This window comes from Equus quagga, chromosome 22 (assembly GCF_021613505.1).
Source record: "Equus quagga isolate Etosha38 chromosome 22, UCLA_HA_Equagga_1.0, whole genome shotgun sequence".
In the NCBI taxonomy this organism is placed as follows: domain Eukaryota; kingdom Metazoa; phylum Chordata; class Mammalia; order Perissodactyla; family Equidae; genus Equus; species Equus quagga.
The window spans coordinates 14,241,180-14,261,843 of NC_060288.1; the positions used below are offsets into that span (position 1 = coordinate 14,241,180).

At 39.5% G+C, this 20,664-nt stretch overlaps 1 long non-coding RNA gene across 1 annotated transcript; it reads right to left on the reverse strand.

Moving 5' to 3' along the window:
- Positions 1-867: 867 nt before the first annotated feature.
- LOC124231753 (uncharacterized) lies at positions 868-20,430 on the reverse strand. The gene is made up of 4 exons (XR_006886668.1): positions 19,148-20,430; positions 4,698-4,791; positions 3,791-3,993; positions 868-1,318 (listed from the first exon to the last, which is right to left on the reverse strand). It is a non-coding gene; the product is annotated as an uncharacterized LOC124231753 (long non-coding RNA).
- Positions 20,431-20,664: the final 234 nt, after the last annotated feature.

Consider the following 20,664-nt stretch of genomic DNA (forward strand, 5'->3'; position numbering starts at 1 on the left):
TTCCTCTCCAAAGCCCCAGTACATAGCTGTGCATAGTTGTAAATTTTTCTGGCTCTTCTATGTGAGCCACTGCCACAGCATGGCTACTGACAGATAGGCGGTGTAGGTCCATGCCTGGGAACTGAACCTGGGCCACTGAAGTGGAGCATGCCAAACTTTAACTGCTAGGCCATCAGGGCTGGCTTGACAATGTGCCCTTTTGTTTGTTTTCTTCTCCTCCCTGTCTTACTTCCTCATTTCCCTACCGCTGTTTCTTGAGATCACTTCCCAAATAGACTACTTGCATTCAAGTACTTGTTGCAAGATCTGCTGTCAGAGGAACCCCAAATAAGACACTGTATTTCTTCTGGGAAGTAGCTTCTTCTTTGGGGTGCCAGAGATGTAGGCAGGAAACCTGAGTGACACAATGTACAAGGGTCAGCCGCTAAGAGGGTAGAGCAGCACAGAGGTCAGGGGAATGAATCTGGAGGAAACAGGCTGCAGCTAATGACACATAACCAGCGCAGCACCGTTAGAGGCAGACATGCTGGCTCACCATGCTTCTTTGATAGAATTCTGTGTGGCCGTTCAACTATGGGGGTATATTAGGTATTTCTCATTTTTTCTATAATAGATACACTTTACTTTTGCAATGGGGAAAAATATTCAAGAAAATGTATATGAAAAGATTAAAATCATGCTTTAAAATGAAATGTCTTCTTTATTAAAATTACACATTGTAATTTTGTGACTCAGAACAGCCCCCAATTCTCATTTGGTCTTCCTTTGAGGTCCATCCTGACTAACTCAAGGCACTGTAATTAAAATTGGAGAATCTATATAAAACAGTTACTGCACTGTCTCAGCCTAGGGCCCAGATGAAAAAAAACCACGCAATTCTAATACTGTAATTATGCTGCTGAATAGGATCAATTATATAAGCCACATATGGTTAGGAAAGTTCTGCTTAGGGGAAGCAATAGTAGAATATAATTTCAAGTCTAGCTCATTTTTAAAATACATTTTATTAAATTCTTCAGGATAGACAAATTTAAGAAATGTCTGGCCATAGATGAAAAAAGGCCAACAAGAAACAATACAATGGGTATTTGTTAGAATATGTGTTGCCAGCCCCTTCTCTCTTCAAAAGAGTCATTCTTTGACTGTTTTTTTTTTTTTTTTTAAGTTTTGTTTCAACCGATGTCAGAATTCCCAGCAAGAATCAGGCAGGATTTTACTCTTTGGATAACGGCGTGGTTTATTCTTCTGTACTTGGGTGCACATTACACAATACCCACAGCAGACTTTTCTCTCCCTGTAATTATCTCCCATCAGGACACTGGAGCACAAGGGAAAATCAGAGCATTGTTAATATTTGGTCTGGACTAAATAAATGCATTTAAATTTTTTTATTCTGGTAAAATGTACATAATTGAAATCTACCATTTTAACCCATTTTAGGTGTACCATTGACTGGCATTAACTACATTTACCATGTTGTGCAACCATCACCACTATCCATTTCCACAAATTTTTCTTCTCTAAAACTGAAACTCTGTATCCATTAACAATAACTCTCCATTTCCTGACCCCCTCAATCCTTGGTGACCTTTTCTCCCTTCTATCTCTATGAATTAGACCACTCTACGTATTTCATATAAGAAAAACCTACACTCTTTGGCCTTTTGTGTCTGGCTTATTTCATTTAGCATAGTATCTTCAAGGTTTGTCCATGTTGGAGCGTGTGTCAGAATTTCATTCCTGTTTTGGGCTGAATACTATTCTATTTTTTATATATGCCACATTTTGTTTATCTGCTCATCTTGGATTTTCCTACCTTTTGGTTATTGTGAATAATGCTGTCATGAACATTGGTGTACAAATATCTACTTGAGTGCCTAAAAATTTGATTTTTAATAGAATCTCCTTTCTAACCCACACAGCATAGGTGATGTGCATTTAAACCTTATTGAGAATTTTCCTTTTGAGATGTTAGAGCTCCAAAGACTTTATGGAGAAATCATACAGATGAAATATTTTTATGATTTTGAAAGACAGATAGAAAGTTGGTGTAAACAAAGAGAGAGGCTTAACACAAAGGAAACAAAGGTGCAGCCTAATGACAGGATATATATATCAAATACCACAACCACTGTAATACATCCTGTGTTTCTCCTTTAATAGATTTTGTCTTAGTTTCCTGGAACTGAATGTACGCCGATGAAACAGGGGAGGCTGGCTCAGTTTGAGTGATCTTAGAACGATATTTAACTTGAGTGAAAATTATTTTATTTAATACTCGTTTAAACTCTTCAAACTTATTTTGTGGGTTTAAGTAAACCATTAATTTTCTTACATAAAAGTGGACTTTGGGTTAAAAAAAAAAATCTGTTTATAGATTTGCCTATTTGCTATCCCTGGCATCTAGGAACTTTGAGAGAGATTTTTGTTTTAGCAACAAATTCTGTCAGATTTTTTTTCCACAACCTAAGTGGTTTTCTGTAAACACAGCAAGCACATTCCTCTTGTCAGAGGTTGAGACAAAACAAATAAAACAGATGGTCAGTTGTGCATCAGCCCACATGACCCCAAAATGTGATTCTTATTTTAAAAACCATACTGATGAGATTTTCAGTGGAGCAACTATGTAGCTCAAGCAACCTTTAACTGTACTGGTACCACTCCTTGTAGCTACAGGCTCCAACTGTTGCTAGGTAACCATTTTGAAAGGGACACCTAGCAACTATTAACTGCCATCTTCCTTTTCTGCTCTATCATTCTATGAACAGACAAGTAATTCTTAAGTTCAGTATAACTTCCAAAGTCCGGGAGGGAGGAGACAAGAAAGATAGAGAGATGTCAGACTATTAGTGCCTATTTACGGAAATACTTAAAAGAAAAACAGCATGCTAGTCATAAATGACTAGTTTCTAAATATTTCCATTGTCTTAGACCCCAAACTTACCACCTTCCAAAACAGCATGTTAGTGTTTTTATTTTGTGTTGCTTTCCTTTTTTTTTTTTTTCCTAAAGATTGGCACCTGAGCTAGCAACTGTTGCCAATCTTCTTTTTTCTTTTTTTTTTCTTTCTGCTTTTTCTCCCCAAATCCCCCCAGTATATAGTTGTATATTTTAGTTACTTTACATTTTTAAAGGTTATACTTCTTGGCATTTCTCCTCAAATGCAGAAAGTGTAGAATTTTGATACAAACGAAACAAAAGCGAAATTTATACTGTTTGGATCATTTAAAAAACTCTTTTGGCTAGATGATGAGTTAATGCAAATTATGCTACCGATCAATTGTTATTCCATGCAAGGGCATAATCTTTTTGTGAACAAGAGTCCACTTTATGCACCCCTTTTGTTGGCTACAGTTAAGTGCTTAAGAATATCTCAGAATGTGGGGGCTTACAAGGAGCCCCCTTACATGGTATAACTCTATACCATGAAAAGTTATGTACCCTCATTTTCTGAGGGACTGAGGTGGAGGGATAAAAGGCAGGGAGTAAAAGATACAAGGAAAATCTATGTAGTTGGGATTAATCTGTGAAAGGAAATTCAAAATAAGAGCAAGGTAAACAAGACAGAAGTTTCTTTTTCATTCCATGTAAATTAGCTGGTATGGTGGCTCCACAATTGGGAGAGGAACATAGGCTTCTTCTATTTTTTGTTTCTATCATTCTCAACCCTTGTCTGCCACCTGGTTGTGGTCCAAGACGGGTGTTCCACCTGGACGTCATGTCCTATTCTATTCAGCAGGAAAGAAGAAGAATGAAGAGAAAGGCCCACCCCTCCCTTAAGGACACTTACTGGAAATTCCACGTTCCACTTCCAAGTAGAGTGCAGTGTTGACATACAGTTTCTTTTGCCTGCAGTCTAACAGATTCCACTCATTTCCAAAGTCACTTAGGTTAACATTTTGCCCCCTCACCGCGCAGCGAAGTTATTTCATACATTGTAGTACAGATAGTTTTGTCACATTCTGCATTCCATCCTGGAATTCCCTTGACCTCCTAAATGGTTCGTAAATTTACATACATTAGGTTCATTCTTTGTGCTATAAAATTCTGTGGGTTTTGTCACATATCACTTTAAATATTAATAAAATATATCGTTTGGCTATTTGGATAAATTATATTTAATAATTTGGTATTTTAATATCAATTTAACACAAACAACAGCAAAAATTTGCTCAGGGTTGCACAGCTGTTAAATGGCAGAGCTGGGATTCAAACCCAGAGGAGAGGGTCTCCAAAGCCCCTTTCCTTCTATCATGTCATTTCCTCTCTTGAAGAATCTTAAACTCTGAGTCGCCTCATCTGATAGGGAGAAGTTTAGATTTCCCGGTGTAGAGTTGCTCGCCGTTTCCCATATATTGGCATAACGCTTCTTGGCTATCAGATCAGGTTTGGAGAGTGGGTGTGGAATGGTTTGTTTTGAGAATTGCCAACCGCCATTGGATGAAAATGGCACATTGACAGCTACTTTGGTAACAGATTAGTGATGGGGCACAGACTCGTCCAAGTTGTGGGGGGGCCTCATTAATAGTCAACTGTAAAAGCCCATCCCATCGCCCATGTTTCTTTTCCCTTGTATTGATGTCTTGGATCAGGCAGCGCCTGTTTACAATCTGTGCCACCTTCAGCTGCTCAATAACTAGCGGATGCTTCCATCCATCCATCCCTCACCACCTCATTATCCTGCTGTGCCCTCTCACCTCGCAGTTTATGATGTACCCAATAAGGTTGCTCCTCTGACTTCTGTCCAGGACGACTGACGGCTTTGGAGGCTGAAAGAAGATGGGACTCGTGCTACGGCAAAATAAGGAAACGAGCGTTGTGTCAAAAAGTTGCAGTCTGAGGAAGAAAACAACCTACCTTTTCATAGAAATTCAGCTAAAATTCAAAATAAACCACTGTATTTTTCTCTTCCCTGAGCTGCCACTGAAATGCATTCCATGGTAGAGACCGTTACCCGTCTTCCCTTATCAATTTGCCCCTTCCTGCTCAGCACCAGAGCTGTTGCATGATATCAGGCTCATGGCCATCCAGAATAATGTCTTCCAGACTTTCTAGAAAACCCTAGTTGATAAGGTTGCCTCCCACAGGGGTACAGGTTAGCAAACGTTCAGATACTGCTATACGTGTATACTGGAACTGAACAATTAAGGAAAGGGGTGGTGGATGGTCGGAGCCAGGCTACTCACTGTTGAAGCAAGAGAAGGTGGTTGGAATGATCAATGTGGTAATGAATTAGAGTTAGAGACATCTGTATGAACTCCTGTTTTGCTTAACATAGATACAAACGGTTACATATAGAAATATTTATGGATATATGTAGATACATGGGTTAGTATACGCACATATAGTTTCTTTCTCTTTCAGCTGAGAAGCAAAGGCACCCCAGAGTAACAATGAGCATATTTGTCACCCAGATCTTGATTTATTTATTTATTTTTTTGAGGAAGATGAGCCCTGAGCTAACATCTGCTACCAATCCTCCTCTTTTTGCTGAGGAAGACTGGCCCTGAGCTAACATCCATGCCCATCTTCCTCTACTTTATGTGTGGGACACCTGCCACAGCATGACTTTTGCCAGGCAGTGCCATGTCTGCACCCGGGATCCGAACCGGCGAACCCTGGGCTGCTGAGAAGCGGAATGTGCTAACTTTAACTGCTGCCCCACCGGACCGGCCCGTAGATCTTGATTTCTACTACCATTCTCCGACAAAAGGAACCAGGGCTCCTTAGAGATATGACTGATTCTAGAAGTGGGGCAGGAAATATATGCGATGAACCTGGAGCATCTTGTAGAGCCAGAAATCAAGGAAGCGCTCAAAAGAAAAAAAAAGCCCATAATGAAGGCGTATGTCAAAGGGACAAGGAAACAATTGCAAGAGCTACTGGTGGCCAAAGCTGGAAAATTTGAGCAAGAAAAGAAATAAAGAAGGATTTATTGGATTATAAACCAAAGTATTAAAAAAAAAATTCTCAAATTGAAACTGATATAAATGGCTGAACAGGGCCGGCCCTGTGGCACAGTGGTCAAGTGCACATGTTCCACTTTGGTGGGCCGGGGTTTGCTGGTTCGGATCCCGGGTGCAGACATGGCACCGCTTGACAAGCCACGCTGTGGTAGGCATCCCTCATATAAAGTAGAGGAAGATGGGCACGGATGTTAGCTCAGGGCCAGTCTTCCTCAGCAAAAAGAGGAGGGTTGGTAGCAGATGTTAGCTCAGGGCTAATCTTCCTCAAATATGGCTTCCCTGCCCTGTGAATTCTGGATAGTGAGCTAGCATTATGGAATGTCTCCAAATTCCTGTGCACTTAGTTCCACTCCTGACAAGGCATATAGAACACGTTTTTAGAAAGAAAACAAATAGCCCCCTCTTTTTTTTTTAACATCTGGAGTCTGGAACAAATATCGATTTGAACATGAGGTAGGGAGTGACATCTGAACATAAAGCTCACGTTGAAACAGACTCACCTCACTAAAGATAACAGAGATGCAGTGAACTGACTGATTAGTCACACCACCCAGCTCTAATTGTGATTACAAAAGTCACTGTTTTTTATGGGCAACACCCAATGAGCCAGACTCAACCGGAGGAATTAAGGGAGCGTTTACAAAGGAGTGCTGAATGACACCAGCTTTGTTGCTTCAGAGAACCTTCCCAAAAAGCAAACCCAACAGCCTGGAGCAAAGCAGGGGAAAAGAACTCTTTCAAAGAGGTTAAGTCATCAAGTGACAAGAAACCCAAGACCCGCAGCCAGTGAAGGGAGGGAGGGACCCAGGAGAACGGGTTCTGGAAGCACCAAACGAGATGCCAAGGATGAGCCACTGATGGAGGCAGAATTTCTAGTCCTGCTCTTAAAGAGCTGAGGTCATGTGTTTTTTCTCAATGATTTCTGAAAAAGCATTCCTTTTTCAGTAATTTTTTCCTCATTTGTATTTTTCTATGTTGCCTTTGTTAACACTCACAATTAAATAAGCAAGCAAACCAAATAAGTACCAAGTGGGAGAACACGATAGAAAACAAACGAAGACCATATATGGGTGTAACTCTTCATAATGGTTTCGTTATAGAGGGATCTGAATTGTCAGCCGCAATTAGTGTGTTACAATAGGGTTCTGTTTTACTTTAAGCTATAGGTATTAGAATGGGTAAAACTTTCAGGCATGAAAAACTAAATCCATTTTTTTCTGCAAGTGAGAGTGATTGATGATGAAGACACGATGTCTCCAAAATAAAAGTAGACACATTTTGAGTGAATTTTGTTTATCACTAAAAATTATTTTGGAGGCAGTTTATATCATATAAATGACCACTTTGGTCCTGTATGGCTCATGTAGCATGTCAAAATTTTGATGAATAATAATTGTATCTCACATTTTTATAGCTTGTTACATTTTAAGGAATGTTTCATACACTTTATCCCAGTTGTTGTCACCTTGACATCCTTTTCATCTTAGACCAATTTCACTTAAATCTTAGATACGTAAAGCTAGATCCTTCTGAAAAATAACCCCAGGGTGAAGAATACCATAAGATATTAACAATTTTGAAATAGTGTACATTATCTGGAATTACAGAGAAATCTAAAAATCATTATATCCATGGTCCTCTCGTTTTTCTCCTCGGATTTCATTCTCAGGTCGTGTCGGAAGATCCATGAACTGACACTTTGCTACAAAAGTCTCCATCTTGGCTGCACTTGAGAAGCTTCTTTAAAAAAATCACCATGTCCAGGTCACACCCCAGACCAAATTAATCAGTATTCCTGGGGGTGCGATTCTAGCATCAGTATAGATAAATGTTCCAGGTGATTCTTAAATGTAGCCCAGTTTGAGAACCACTGTCCTTATATAAAAAGAGACTTCTCGAAGAAAACGGGGTTGTGTGACCCTTCTGGTGTACTGAATTTTGGGATCATATAATTTCCAGCAATGTCTGAAGAATCAAAAGTACAATTAGACTTTGAGAAAATCTTTTACAGACACTGCATAAAGGGTTTCCCCTGCTTTTGCAATCGATTTGGGTGGAGGAATCCATTTTAAAATTAAATGAGGCACAAGCATAATGAAACTAATTGGTAACTTACTTACAGACCATATATTTCTGCCAAGACAGCAACTTACTTTGTGAAGTGCTGGATATAGATGGAGAACGAGTTCTTGAAAGAAGATTTACAGTAACTGAGTCACCACCTACTGTCACAACAAGCCAATTTCTTACCTGAGAGGCTTTCAAATTCAGGAATAGTAAACGCTTTTAAATGAGCTGTAACAAGCACAAGATATAGACAAATGACTTTCGGGAGTCAGTTGCTTGAGACTAAATATTCAAAATTCTCTAAATCTAGCTCTGACATTGACTCACTCATCGATCTTTAGGGATTTCGTTTTTGTGCTTTCATTTTGCCATCTATAAAATGGAGTATTAGCATCTGTTTCATGGAGGTATTAAAAGACTTATTTATACTGTGCTTTGAAGATTTAATATATTTAATACATGTAATTAAATTCCATGAGTGTCCCATGGAAGTTGCTGAAGATATGACTGAAGTTCATTGTTCTAGCTAAAAGTTAGACTCTCTTCAACCGTATGTTCCTTTTCAACTCTTTGTCCATTCATTGATTCAATAAATATTCAGTTGTGACCTACCGTGTGCCAAGGCCTAGGTTATTCAGGGGTGAAAAAAAAATTCCCTGTCTTTATGAAGTTATAGTCGTGTGTGGGGAACAGACAGCAAACCAATATACACCAGGTAATGATAAGCACTTGGGGAGGAGGTAGGAAGAGATGGGTAAAGAGATAGACAGTTAAACGGAGCGGGAGAGGGATCAAATTTAGTTGGGGTGGTTGGAGAAGGTCTCCAGGAAAGTTACAAGAAAAAGCAGGGAAGGAGTTCATGCAAACATCTTAGGAGAGATTTCCAGAGGGAACTGTAAGAGGAAAGTGCTCCAGATTTTCAAGAATAATACAAAGGCCATCACAACTGGGATGAAGTGAGTGAGGGGCTTTATTTTAAATTACCAACAATCCATGCTTTGTAAGAGTTAAAATAATACATCTAGACTTCTTTGCCAAGTATATGACGATGGTTTACAGGTCAGCACAGGAATTCCAAAAATGGAGTCCTGGGCATTCTGTTCTTAGTCAAATATTTATTAGTACTCATTATTTCCTACTTTAAAAAAACCACGGATTTTGTTCTCAAGGAGTACATAGTTTAGAGAATACATACATCTGTTCACTCTCAGTATGGATGAAACTAAATTATATTAGTATTAAGTTTGTGTTAGTGTTTAGGCAGATTCTATGGTGATGTTATGCCATTTTTTTTTTCACCTAGCAAAGTTGCATAGTAAGAAAAAAGTGACTCCTCAAAAATAATGACACTGGAATAAGACTCCAAAGGAATAATTTACGTTTTCTGTAGGATCTCAAATAAGTCCCTAAGTTTATTGATTAGGCTGAAAGATCATCCAGAAGAACAGTCAATGCTTTCTGGAAGTGTATAGCTTATAGAATATAGTACTGACAATGGAAAACGTACTAAGATGTTTATAATCAAAGTAATAAGAAAAGTTTTGAAAAATATGGAATATTTCAGGAAAACCAAAAAAGTATAGATAATAATATAAGGGATAGTGCATTTTTGTTAAAAAAATCTATAATCCATATTTTGATTTCACTTACATAAAGTTAACAGCAATACATGCTTATATAGCCTTGATCTTTTTTTCTCTTTCTCTCTCTGTAAATTTAATCAACTCATAGTCAAAACTGTTTCATCTCTACCCAAATGACAGATAGCATATCATTTTATCTCTAAATATTTCATTAGTACCTCTAAAAGATAGTCTTTAAAAAAAAAACAAGAACAACTGAACAATACTTTCTTTATATCATTCCATATTCACTCAGTGTTCAAATTTCCTGTATTGTCTCATAATTTTTTTTTAATTCAATGGATTTTTAAAATCTGTGGTAAAATATATACAAGATAACATTTATTATTTTAATTATTTTTAAGTGTACAGTTCAGTGGCATTAGTACATTCACATGGTTGTGCAACCATCACCACCATCCATCCCCAGAACTTTTTCATCTTCCCAAGCTGAAACTTTGTACCTATTCAACAATAATTCCTCATTCCCCTGCTCCCCGCAGCCCCCGGCAACCTCCATTCTACTCTCTGTCTCCATGAATGTGACCAGTCTAGGAACCTCATGGAAGTGGATCATACAATATCTGTTCTTTTGTGTCCAGCTAATTTCACTCAGCATGATGCCTTCAAGGTTCCGCCATGTTATAGCATGTGTCAGAATTTCCTTCCTAGTTAAGACTATTTCATTGTATGGATATACCAAATTTTGTTTATCTAGTTGTCTCATAATTCTTTTAACTATTTTATTTCAGTCTTTATTGCAAATTGACTGAATTCTTTGGGGGCCAAAACTGCACATAAAACAAGTGCTAGTGATATTTTCAAAACTCAAAGAGATGAGGAATCTAGAAATGAAATGACAGAATTTAAACCCTCTGTAAGACCTTTAGAGGCGCTCTAACAATCCAAAGTTAACCACTTCAAAAATAAGAGCAAACTGCTCTCCGCAGTTGCAGGGCCAGGTTGCTCTTTTGTGTAGTGGTTACGGTCTCTGTCACACGTAAGACATCACTGCAGAGCACCCAGCAGCAGCGAGGTCAGCTCCGGGTGCCCAGCTTGGTTGGTTGGGAAAGAGGACTGTGCTCTGTCACGTTGATTCAGTGCCCCTGGCAGAGACACTGCCCGTGTTTGTTCCCAGACAGAATTTCCCAATATATCTGAAGTCAGCTTGCAGAGCACCAAAATGCTAGGTGCCCACATCATCATCAAGTCACTTCTAATGCCATCTCTTGAAAGAACAGGTAAATGTCAGAGAGACTGATGTGAATAGATATTTTGGATCACTGACATCAAGCCGGGAATGAAAATTTCAAGATTCTGAGTTCATTATAGTTATTTATATATTGTTATATATTATTATTTATATTTAGTTATTTATGTATCTAAAAATAAATATTATTTATTATTATATACTAATATAGTCTTTAAAAACATTATACTAAGGTCAGCATCAGGATCATATAGTGATAACACTGTGTTACATCGTTCTTAACATACATTCATTTTAAAAGATCTTAATTAGATCAACTAAACTAGAAAATCATGTCTCATTTCACATAATTGCAAAATTTCCATCACTGACATAAAATAGAAGAGATTTAATAAGCTTTTTGAATTTTGTAGCTCTTTCATACGTGTACATATACAGACCCCTCCTGTAGCAAAATTCCTTATAAACGAAAGGAAATAATGATCTTCGCCTCACATTGGAGTCTGGCCTCACCAACATGAAGTCTGAGTAAACTTAACGTGGTATAAAATCAAGTTCTCTAATCAGGTAAAAATTGGGAAGATATCTATGCTGTCCAAAATATGCATATATATTAATATTGAATGGAATTTAAAGATTATACAATTCATGGGGCTATAATTTCTTTGGATTCAAAAATTGAGAACTGATGAAAGCTACGGATCTTCTCCCTAGAAAAATGCATATAATTTTGCTATAATTTCCCACATTCATGGACTTGCTGATGCACACTGTCAGACTCCAAATTAAGCATCTGATGTAATTCAACTCCTTCCTTTACTGGTTGATGGAATTAGAATCAGGGTGGCTATGCGACTCACCCAGAGCCACAAAGTGAGGTCGGGTAGAGAGGTCACTCTAGTTGCAAAGTGATTTTTACCACCACTTGGTTATGAAACTTTTAAATAAGAGTTCACCTAACTTAGATGATTGATGGAAAGGCACTATTGCCCAAAGGTATCTCCTCACTCAGCCTCTGGCAGTGCCTTAAATTCCTACATGCGGGGTCTTCAGGTTGCATACTTGTATTAACGCGGACAAGACATTAAACACTGTCCTCCATTCAAATGTCAAGCGAAAGCAAACTAGAATATGATATGGGCCATTAGGCTCAGACTCCCTCTCCCACCTTGAATTCTCCTTTGGGACTCTTGGTCTCCTCACCTGCTGTTGACCTTGATGCCCTTAGGCATCTGCCTACTTTTCCAATGCCCAGCTCCGCAGAACACAGAGGAGAGGCAAGAGAAATCTCGTGTCAAAAAAGGGAGGTGGGGCAGAAAACTCTTTCCCAGGATTAAAGTGAAGCAAATAAACCATTTCCAGAACTTCATCTCCTTCAATTTTTTTTTTTCTTAAGGAAGATTTGCCCTGAGCTGACATCTGCTGCCAATCCTCCTCTTTTTGCTGAGGAAGACTGACCCTGAGCTAACATCCGTGCCCACCTTCCTCTATTTTTTTAATATGTGGGACGCCTGCCACAGCATGGCTTGATAAGTGGTGTGTAGGTCTGCACGGGGCATCTGAACCAGTGAACCCCAACCCCCGAAGTGGAACGTGAGAACTTAACCGCTGCACCACCGGGCCGGCCCCAAGTTTAAAATAATTTTGCAGCTAAAAGTGAGAGTTCTGGGTATCTTTGGTATTGTAATACTAGGCAACCATATTCCCGACACTGAAATGTATTTAAAAATCCCCAATTTTATGAGTTTTATGCAATTAACTTGGAGAAACTGCACATGTTGGATAAGGGTTGAATGAAGACCAACAAGGAAGCTTAGATTGATATTCCAGGAAAGATGGGGATTTCCTCGTGATCATCTTTGCTCTCAAGCAAATCACAAATGGAAATACAGAAATATAACATTAAAAATAACAAGCGCTTCTTGTGATTGCCTAAACAAAATATATGTTCTTTTTGCATGATTTTCTTTTGAATTATAACTTATTCTAATAATTAAGATAATACCTACTATAAAAAATTTGGAAAACAAAGAAGGAAGAAAATAACATTGTCGTAATTCTAGCATGCAGAGATAAAAACTGCTGACAATCTGAAGCATATATATTCAGCTTTTTTCTATGAATGTACATTTACACACACACGCACATACATATAGGTATGACGTAGCTACATCAAAGTAAGGTCATGCTTTATATGAATAACTGTATCTTGAAATTTTCAGCAATGTTACAACATAGGTATATTTGAAAGTTATTAAATTTTCTTGGAAAACAATTTCTAATGGCTACATAGATTCTATCATATACGTATGCCAACATTTACCTAACCAATCATTACTCTACTGTTGGAAATTCAGGGTGTTTTCAGTTTTCCCCACTAAATATCTTTGTATGTGGACCTTTGGGTGCATCTCCATTTCCTTGGAACAACTCCTGAGAGTAGAACATATTTTTAGGTTTTTGCTGCATATTATTAAATGCTCTGAACAAAGTTGTGCCAATATACTCCTGGCTGTAATACCCGAGAGCAATCCTTTTCCCTATTCTTCCATGGATATGTATGTTTAAAAAGCTATGCCAATTTAATATGTTAAATATGGTATCCTATTTCAATTTGCATTACTTTTGAGTACTCGTGAGGTTAAACTATTTTTTTCACATATTTATCATCCATGTGTATTTCTACTAACGTAAACTGTTTTCTTTACCTGTTTTTCTATTATGATATTCATCATTTGCAAACTGATTTGTAGGAATTCCTTATATATCTTCAATATAACCCCTATATAGTAACATACAGTTATGCATCGCTTAACCATGGGGATACGTTCCGAGAAACGTGTCATTAGGCAATTTCGTCCTTTCGAGAACATCATAGGGTGTACTGCAGGGGAACAAAATTTGCCACCCCAAAATGTGTCTCTTTAACACAAGGATTACTTTGGGCAGATTATTTTTTATTTATTTTTTTTCTAGGAAGATTAGCCCTGAGCTAACTACTGCCAGTCCTCCTCTTTTTGCTGAGGAAGCCTGGCCCTGAGCTAACATCCGTGCCCATCTTCCTCTACTTTATATGTGGGATGCCTATCACAGCATGGCTTGCCAAACGGTGCCATGTCCACACCCAAGATCCAAACGAGCGAACCCCAGGCCGCTGAGAAGCAAAACGTGCAAACTTAACCACTGCGCCACCGGGCCGGCCCCAGGCAGATTATTTTTAAGAAACAAAAGACTTAGAAAGTTTTACCTGTTACCTCCCCCTTAACTGCCTAAAAGAATTCAAATAAAAAATCCTGTCTCGGGAAGCAAGCTATCACCTTAGTATAACATGAACCAGACAGTGGGGAGGGAGGAACCTAGAAAAGCCTGTTTGTTGGGCTCCCCTCTGTGTTCTTCTGTTTCTGCATGGCCAAACTCTTCTTTTCCAAATATTTTCTCCTTTTTACCTACCTGTGAATTGCCTTCCTTCCCTTTGAAGTCCCTGACTCTCCTCACCCTGAAAATATTCTTTTGTCCTTAGCTGAGGATGGTATTTAAGATGAGGGCTTCGGCCTTTTTGGTGAGTTGCAGGGTTTTCCTGGGTTTCTCCCATGTACACATGTTATTAAACTTTTGTTTTTCTCCTGTTAATCTGCCTCATGCCAATTTACTTCTTAGACCAGCCAGATGAACCTAGAAGGGTAGAGGAAAATTTCTCCCTCCCCTACAGAACTCACACAAACCTCAATGGGATAGCCTACTGCACCCCTTGGCTAGATGGCAGTCATCGTATGGGAACACTGTTGTATACGTGGTCTGTTGTTGACCAAAATGTCGTTATGCGGTGCGTGACTATTGAATATATTTCCCCGGTTTGTCATTTTCTTTAGCTTATGATGGCACTTTTTTCCTCTCATGTATCATGAAATGGCACCTGTGTTCCCAGGGTGATTTGAGCTGACCTGCTTTACAGCGGGGGCAGGTCTCATCACGTTTCTGCAGTGGGGTGAATGCAAGGGACGCAAATGAAGGTTTGGGGAGTTAAAGCTGAGGTTCTGGGGTTGAAGTCCTCAGCACCTCTGGTTTCTCCCAGATCTTCCCATTCTAATTGCCAAGAGTATACATTTTCTCGGTAAACACACTAATCTTATTTTCAAGTGGTTACAATACAGAATTTGGTTGTATTGATTTGTGTTTTTTTACAGGCTTTTTAGACTGATTTTGAGCAGTCTTAGATGGCTGGCTGTGGTCAGAAAGGCTTGTGGTATGTAATTGTGTTCTTACTGTTTTTCTCTGTCTGCTTTTGCCTAGGCAACCTTGGCCTGAAGCCTCTCTCCTTCTTGCTTTCATTCCACTTCCTTGAAAAGCTGCACGAACTGAACACACTTTACCAAACCTCCTTTGTTTCCAGGACTACCCACTTCCCACCTCATCTGCTTTGACATAACAATTTTCTTTGATGGTCTGTAACCTGCAAACTTACTTCCACATAAAAATTTCTATGCTAAGTGTCTTTTGGTTTCAAGGAAGAGAAACCAATTCAAGGGTGCTCTAGCAAAAGCAGAGGATTTACTGTAAGTCTTTAGGGCAGAGAATGTAGCTAAAACTCAAGAATACTAGGCAAGAAACCAAAGCGTTGTTGGAAATCCAAGAAATACACTCTCTTTCTTGTATCTGATATCATTTCATGTCTGCCTTTTTCTTTCTTCGTGAGCTGGCTTTCCTTTGCTCCCAAGTACCTCTGACAATCTGGAGATGGCTGCTCATGGTTTCCAATTTAAAGTGAGGACCCACAGAAAGAATGACTTTCCTACTCTCCTATAGGATAGTCCTGAAGGGTAGTAGAGTATGTCACCCCAGACTGACATGCCGCTTTGGCATAAGGATTATTTTGAGCTGAAGGCAATTAAGGAGAAGCAGACACAAGAAAAGCTCCCTGTCCTCCCCTATTTGCCTAAAAGCAGGACATAAATTTACAGAGGTGTCTCTCTTACCCTCTCAACCAGGAAGGACAAAGGTTAAGCCTCAGAGACAACTTCAGACCCTCATCGATGGAGAAGGCTCTGACTTGAACGTGCATAACAACCCTCCGTCTCCTGCACTTAACTGGCCTCCTCCGCACCTTTCTTATGTCTGCAGCTGAAGATGCCATATAGGCCAGAGTTCTAAGCCACCACTTTGAATTACTCATTTTTCCCTGGATGTTTCCCATCTATACATGAGGTATACATGTTAAGAAACTTCTGTTTGCTTTTCTCTTGTTAATCTGTCTTCTATTACAGGGGTCTTAGCCAAGAACTCAGAAGGTTAGAGGGAAAATTATTTTCCTCTCCTACAATCCCAATTCCAGATTTCTAGGATAGGGACTTTGCCCCAGTTTCAATTAATTACTTGCTTTGGATATAATTAACTGAGGGCAGGAGTGTGGGGCCTCAATGGACAAATAGCTGCTGGGAGCCCACTGCTGGGGGGACAGGGGACAGTTAAAGGGACCATTGTGAATTTACACAGATACGAAAAGTCATGCATCACATTAACTGTATTTTTTTTTTTTTTGAGGAAGTTTAGTCCTGAGCTAACTGCTGCCAATCCTCCTCTTTTTGCTGAGGAAGACTGGCCCTGAGGTAACATCCGTGCCCATCTTCCTCTACTTTATATGTGGGATGGCTGCCACAGCATGGCTTGCCAAACTGTGCCATGTCCGCACCCAGGATCCGAACAGGTGAACCCTGGGCTGCTGAAGCGGAACGTGCGCACTTAACCGCTGTGCCACAGGGCTGGCCCCGGACATTAAATGTATTTTTAAAAATCACACCCTATAATCTTCTATCACAAATTTAATGTTATATACCAGGAGATTTAAAAATAAAGCTATCCATTTTAAGAATATCATCCGTAAATAGGGGACTATTAAAATTAACAAAAAAAAAAACACCAGCGGAGAGTTTTGTCCCAGTTACCTTCAGTGTTTTTGCAGAGATGAAGCCTGGGACACAATAAGGACAAGCAGTAGGGCTGTGTGACTATGCCAAATGCAGCACGGAACCTGGGGGAGGCAGGACACGCCACCTCAAAATATGCTGCTTTGGTATATGATTATTTTGAGCAATAGGCACTTGAAAAACAGCAAATGCGAGGAGAGGCTTTCTCTGAACTCCCCTTTTCTGCCTACAGGCAGATCCTCCACAAGGAACTCAATTGTCGTAGATCCCCTCCCCAGGAGTGTTGTCAACCAGGGAGGATTGACTCATGACAGGAGAGGAGAGACACCAGGAATGACACCACAGCCAGACAAACTCTGTCACAAACTATCACTCCTCCCATCTCTTCTTCTAAGAGCCCATTCATCTTTCCTAAAAATCATTTACTCTCCCCTAAGAGGCCTACATGTCCCCTCCCCTTTCCCTATTAAGATGGTTTTTTTTTTAAAGATTTTATTTTTTTCCTTTTTCTCCCCAAAGCCCCCCAGTTCATAGTTGTATATTCTTTGTTGTGGGTCCTTCTTGTTGTGGCATGTGGGACGCTGCCTCAGCGTGGTTTGATGAGCAGTGCCATGTCCGCGCCCAGGATTCGAACCAACGAAACACTGGGCCGCCTGCAGCGGAGCGCGCGAATTTAACCACTCGGCCACGGGGCCAGCCCTTAAGATGGTTTTTTAAGCCAGAGTTCTAAGCCACCTCTTTGGGGTATGCATTTTCCCCCAGTTATCTCGCATGTATCCATGAGGTGTACAGTTAATAAACATCTGTTTGTTTTTTTCTTGTTAATCTGTCTTTTATTACGGGCATCTCAGCCAAGAACTCAGAAGCGTAGAAGGAAAATTATTTTCCCTCCATTACAAACCTAAACTGCTAGGACAAGCCTCCTATAACTTTTCCAGTTTAATCTGAGGCATGTTTTCATTTAATTTGTACATTGTGTTAAACTTGTTATTTAAAAAACTTATTTAAAAAAGCCAAAGAAGAATAACAGATTTAATACTATTCTATACTAGAACAAAACCCAAACTCCTAAGAGACAAACTTAATACTCTTAGTTTTTAAAATGTAAAATATGTTCATATAATTGTATTCAAGAACCACCAAGACCGCAGAACAATATTACCCTACAGAGGAAGAAAAGGACTTCCTCAAATTGTTCTTTAACATCTGATGAGCCGCTGCAGTTAGGGAACAAAGGAACAAAACTCAGGAGTCCGCTGCTGCTTTATCTAGACTTTCATCCAATCTGTGCTGGGAATTTTGAAACAGTATCTTTTTAATTTTATAAGAAGATCATAGCTTTTTCTTTTTACCTTTTCATTTTATTATTTTTTTTTGAGGAAGATCAGCCCTGAGCTAACATCCGTGCCCATCTTGCTCTACTTTCTATGTGGGATGCCTGCCAGAGTATGGCTTGTTAAGTGGTGCCATGTCCACACCCAGGATTTGAACCGGTGAACCCTGGGCTGCCAAAGCAGAACATGTGCACTTAACCGCTGCGCCACCAGGCCAGCCCCAGGACCACAGCTTTTGAAGACTGCCTTAATCAACAGTAGACAAGGCTTTATTTTTACACTCTGATAAAGACAACAGAGGCAGAATCTTCTCAAATTATCTTGTATTCAGGCACCCTGCACAGGGCCTTACGCAAATATTCATTGGATTAACAATGAAGTTATGACCAACTGGGATGCTTCTATTATGACACCTCATAGTCCCTCATACTGACATGGCCTTATTCCAAGGCACCTCCCATTTCATGGGATGAAGCAGAGGAGGTGGGAATCCGATTTCATTGTTCTATTTTACAGAAGAGTAAACAAACTCTTTTTTGCTACAGGAGTAATAAAATAGCAGGAAGAACACAAATGGTAACTTCAGCTTCCCTGTATTTTAATAAATACATGGCTTTATTATAAGAATAGTCAAAATTACAGTTCTCGGAGAAGATTTCACTTTTTTGATGCTATGCTATGCTTTATGATGTGTGTTATACTATGTCACCATAGACTTTGTTTCTATTTTAGAAATCCAATGTTTCACAAGGAGGATGCAATATCCTTGTGTCATTTATTTAAAAGCCAGCAGTTAACTAAATTTGTTTTTGAAAATGGGAGATATTTATCAAAACTGTGCAGACAGAAGCAAGGTCTTAAACCATTTGTCTCACTGACACCAAATCTCACAAACAAACATTACATTTCAGACTAGTAACTAAACCTCCACTACTGGGGCTGCACAATTTGTGCACTGCACACAAAGGCACCCATAGGCACCTTTCACAAAGACACAGCATATGGCTCCTCCTTGTCCATGGCTTACCTTCAGCATTAGGCACAAAAGGAGGCGGGTGCAGCCTCTCTGCTCCCCATCTTCCCTGTTCCCTCCTCCTGGACATGCTTCATCTTAAAATGCCAAGTGTGCTATAGTTAGCTTCATTTGTCATGACTATTTCACAGATGTTTTTCATTAAACTTTCACTGGAATGGTTTTCCTTCCTTTTGTCAGAAAGAGGATGTTTGCACCAGGATTGGGACTGAGAATGGTGGGGGTGGGCCAGGGAGGGGGGTCATGGACACTGCTCCTTACAGACCCCCAGGGTAAGCTCTGGAATTCTAGGTGACACTGTGGCAAATCCTTTAGCCTTCGGTGAAACAGACTGGATCCTGCAGAATGTCTTCAGCTGAAAGTACTTCCAACAGATGCTAAAAATACATTGCAGTTTATTTTTCTCAGTAGGGAGCATATGTGTTCCCACTTGACCTGGAAACACAAAGAGATCCAATGTTAAATTTAACGCTGCCCATTCCAAGATAAATTTGTTTTCTGTCGAGCAAGGGAAAGAAAAAACAACAGACATATTGGTACAATTTTGCCTTTGCTCTCTGGAGGAGTCAGTGTGTCTTGAAGAATTTTCTGTGTTCCCTGTTGGTAGCTAAGTGACCCCTCTCAGACTTCTTAGCCAATGCCGATACAAACTGGCTCGAATTCAAATCAGACAGTGAGTTCAAGGCAGATTTATTAAATTTGGGGAAAGAAGGGGGAGGAAGTTTAAGTTTTTATTTTCTTCAAACGAAAGATGTCAGATTCTTTGTACCTAATCTTAGCTCGATAATTTAGTCTTCCGTCTTTCTGGGTTTTTTTTATTTTAATGTTTTTCTCAAAAGACAGAATCTGAAATGCTCCCTAATTGAAGTATAGACTTTTTGGGGGACATATATTAAATCCTTTCTCTCTAAAACAAGCAAAGAAAGAAAGAAACAAATCAAACTCAACTTATCTAAAAGTGGCATGGAAATACTACTTCCTGCTGTCACATTTAACAACAGATGTTAATCCCAGTTCTCGTAGTTGGGGATAGCGTTTGCTTACAGCTTTTGGTTGCCCAATATGACCTTCTTCAATGTTGTAAGAGCCAAATTCACTTTCTCCTGAAGACCAGGTGTCAGCCCTGTTCTCCAGCTGGTACCACTTCTCTACAGCTTAAAATACACAGTCAGCTGACAGTGAACTAAGACCCATTCCCCTCCACCCCACCAACCCCCCAAGAAAGAGCACAGTGATTGAAACATGAGCTTTGGACTCTGTCTTGTGTTGAGTCTGGATTCGGCCACTCAATAGCTCTGCCTTCATTTTTCTCCATCTATAAAACGAGAATCATAAAGGAACCTGCTACTCACGGCTGTTGTGAAGATTAAATGAAATACTGAATGAAAAGCATACAGCACAGGGTGTGAGTGTATAGAAAACCTTTAATACATGTTAGCTATTATTACGGGGCATTATTCTTGGATACCTCGGTTGGACATGCCCAGTATCAAAGAGTTTAGATGACATGA